Source organism: Sinocyclocheilus anshuiensis, unplaced genomic scaffold (assembly GCF_001515605.1).
Source record: "Sinocyclocheilus anshuiensis isolate Anshui unplaced genomic scaffold, SAMN03320099.WGS_v1.1 scaffold1891, whole genome shotgun sequence".
Taxonomy (NCBI): Eukaryota; Metazoa; Chordata; class Actinopteri; order Cypriniformes; family Cyprinidae; genus Sinocyclocheilus; species Sinocyclocheilus anshuiensis.
The window spans coordinates 102,524-106,882 of NW_015549560.1; positions in this window are offsets into that span (position 1 = coordinate 102,524).

A 4,359-nucleotide genomic window follows, 5' to 3' on the forward strand; every position below is an offset into this window, starting at 1 on the left:
ACCATTTATTTTATATCAAGCACCTATCAAATTCACACCCCAGCATATGTAGTGTCATGAAAGACCTTACATTACTTAACATTTCACCACTTAAACTTAACATTTACATTCAAAATTTCAGAGTAATAATGTTTTGAACCGTTTTGAGCAGTTGTGTAAATTTCTAAAATATTGATAAAATATATCAAACTGATTTTTGCTGTAGTTCTTGTACAATATTTAAATTTGAAAGAATTTCTACATTTTTTAATTAATAAAAAGTGGTTATGTCTGAAATTCAAGTACTTTCAAGGAGCGTGGGAACCCTGCGTATGAGGTCGGCATTGCGCATGCGCTGGAGAGTCTCGTGAAAACCAACGTTTGTTTACAGGAGCAAACAAAGCAAAGTTTCCTTACTTTAGCAAAGGAAAACCAGTCTCCTCTTGGCTTATATCGAAATCCTCCAACATTCTTCTTTACAAATCCTCGTTTTGTACTTCTAATAAGTGACCGTTGTTTTGTTTTGATCTCTCTCCTGCGCTTCCGCGTTCGTCACTTCTGAGCGGCGCATGCGCAAAGCCGACCTCATATTTCATCCGCCCGGAACTGCTTCCGTGTACAACTGTTGGCTCAAGCTACATTAAAGTGATTATTACATTTTGAATATGGATATTTTTCTTACAAAAACGCATCGATTCGCTACAGGAGGCTTTTGTTAACCCCCCCGGAGCCGTGTGATGGATGGGCGCTTTTTATTTAACTTCTTTTGGACTGATGCATGCAACACCCGCTGAGTGGCATTAAACAGCTTGAAAGATCAAAGACAATTTTTTATATAACTCCGACTGGATTTGTCTAAAAGAAGAAAGTCATATACACCTAGGATGACTTGAGGGTGAGTGATTTATGGGCTAATTTTCATTTTTGGGTGAACTAACCCTTTAACTGACAGGTTTGCTGAGGGTCACAAAAATCATCTCTATCAGAATTAACTCTGGGTCAGTGAGTTTAAGAATTACCTCTGTAAAATGTATTTGTAAACTAATACATTTAAACGTTTGCATACATAAGCAGCTCTATATGTATGGCTTTTCTGATGTAGTAAACTTGCTTGGAAACTCACCTAGTACAGCTCAAAGACTTGTAGAAGCAAGTTAAAATGGCATGGTTGCTTCAGCAAATGTGTTTATGTCATGTTTGCTTTTATTATCAGTTAGGTTTAGGGTTGGGTTAAGTGTAGATGGTAAATGTGCAAATGTGCAAGAATCAACATAATATCATTTTGAAGAAATTATGTATCACATGCATAAAAATGCATGCAAAAAATTATGACAGAGACCAATTGATATGCCTTTCAATGCGCAATCCCTTTAACAATAAAGCCCAATGTTACTTCAGTATTTACATGTATGTGTACAAAGCACATGGCATGAATTTCGTCATCAGCAGGGCAATGTATAAACACAGCCTGATTTATAAAGTTTATAAAAAGTATACTTCTAACGCCACATACTCTTAGTTCATCTGTGTGCCTTAAATTATTTTGCACTAATTAGTTGGTCTACAAAATTGTGACACTGTCCCTGCTCATGGCTTTATAGTAAAAAAAAAAAAAAAAGCAGTACTGGAGACTGCAACAACAATAACCTTTTGTGCTTGTTAGGAGACACTCAAAACTCTCATTTAAAAGAGCACAAAGTCACAACATCTGGAGAGAAATAGCACAGACACTGGACAAGGATGAAACTTTCAAGTGCATACTTTGAAAGATTACATGTTCGGTTTTACACATACAGTACACAAAACTGAAGTATACTTTGAGCTTAAACCTAATGTTCTCTGTACACTCAATTTGTAGATATACTTTAAAAGATGTGTTCGGCTGAATGTGTACACTAAGTATTCACATCAAAACTGAGGTATACTTTCGGCTTAAACCAAATGTACTCTCTTGTGCATGCGTCTAGTATTATTTGTCCTCAGCCCCGGCTATTGTTTCACAGCTGAAGAAGAAATGGAGGAGACAAATCAACAACAAACTACTGGTGGACACAACAACAATAGATGCCCATGTTGACATTTTAACAAAGACATTTTATCGGTCATTACTCCTGAAGAGAAATAGCACAGACACTGAACAAAAATGAAACTTTCTAGTATGTGTTAACTGAGTGTGCTGGTATATTTTGACTACATTTTGAGCTTAAAGTGATTGATGGGACTTCTCTACTTTCCTTCTCATATTGAGTGCTTTAATTTCAGATTTTGTTTAATTTTTCTGCTAACACCTGTGAGTACTTCTTTAAAAACGACTGTTATGATTTACATAATAATACAATGCAGGTGGCTTCACACATTCCAGTTGTCTGCACACAGAAACTGTGTGGCTTCTGCCCAGCAGCCATTCATAGACAGACCTGTACAAGCCGCTCAGTGTTCTCATGCTTGCCAAAATCTCCTCATTAACTCCTTATACAGTAATTGTTGTGGCTGAACGACGCAGACACCATGAAAGTCAGTCTGAGAGACCTGTAATCAGAAGTAACTTTTAAAACAACAAGGCATCTGTGACTGGGTCTACCCTTACCAGACTCTGCCACATCGCCTTCTGCCAAACCCTAATTACAGAGACAAACCTCCCATGTTACCCCCATATCTTAACAACTACCTTGTTATTGTTACCCTTATTTTAGCATAAAACATGTACTGAACCAATGGACTCATATTGAGCGCTTTAATTTCAGATTTTGTTTAATTTTTCTGCTAACACCTGTGAGTACTTCTTTAAAAACGACTGTTATGATTTCCATAATAATACAATGCAGGTGGCTTCACACATTCCAGTTGTCTGCACACAGAAACTGTGTGGCTTCTGCCCAGCAGCCATTCATAGACAGACCTGTACAAGCCGCTCAGTGTTCTCATGCTTGCCAAAATCTCCTCATTAACTCCTTATACAGTAATTGTTGTGGCTGAACGACGCAGACACCATGAAAGTCAGTCTGAGAGACCTGTAATCAGAAGTAACTTTGAAAACAAAAAGGCATCTGTGACTGGGTCTACCCTTACCAGACTCTGCCACATCGCCTTCTGCCAAACCCTAATTACAGAGACAAACCTCCCATGTTACCCCCATATCTTAACAACTACCTTGTTATTGTTACCCTTATTTTAGCATAAAACATGTACTGAACCAATGGAAAACATCTGAATTATGGAATCATTTTTCAGCTTGCTGGTTGCAAACAGACCCAATATAGATTAAAAAGTGTAATCAGAGCCAGAAGACCTCAGAGGAATGTGTTGCCCTTTCTATTGGTGGTTGTGGATGTTCCTGCCGAAAAGAGCTATGCAATAACGACTTTTAAAGGAATTCTGTTCATTAGCACAAAACATGTTGAAAAAACTTTTTGGAAATGCTATATATATATATATATATATATCTGTATCGGCATCGTCTCTTGGCCAAGATTAGTTGGAAAATATTGGCATATTGGATATCCGGCAAAAATCCAATATCGTGCATCCCTAACATTTACCTTAGAAAAGCCAGTGTCCATAATTTGTGAGTTAGCTAGGTTATCAGTCCTGTCCGTGCAAAGTTAAATTCAGTCTCTCAGCTCATGTCATTACCAGCTAAAAAGTAAACCTGGTTACTTATCTGCACAAGATACCAGGATGGGATGTGATATAATAGCATGTGCAAGTGTCCAAACATCCATTTGTTGACATTCTGCAAACTTCATCCACAGTAAATGTGTTGGGGAAAAACAATCAAATAAAATAAAATACACAGAGAATTTATCAAGGAGAATTCATTTTGCTTTAACAAAATACAGACTTACAAATTTCCGTAATCAACCTTCCCAGTCCACTTGCATGTTTCAATTATCAACATATTTCAAGCAGTTAAGATTTTCATATTGCTCTTGCAAATCTTTTGTAACAAAGCAAATAGTAAAACAAAACTACTGTGTCTTGATTTGAATGTAGATGGCAAATCTGCAGTTATCATCACTCTACAGGTCTACAGTTAGGCCAGCAGCATTTTCAGACCTCCACACTCAAATGAGATGAACTTTTGAAACATCACACTGCTTTACAGATAACCAAATAAAGTCAATATTGATTTCTTGACAATTTTGTTTCTAGTTTTTAACAGATCTTCATTTTGATGAACCGAGGACTTTCAGTCGATGCGGTTTTCACTGTTGATGCTTGAACTAAACATTATTTGTAGCGCACCTGCCATCCAATAATCACATTAAGCTTTACTACTTACAAAGTCAAAAGCCCTATTCGCACGGGATTAGTATTACCTGGTGACCTCCAGTCATTTGTAATAATTGCGGAGGTTGTCTGTGATCTTAATCACGAGGT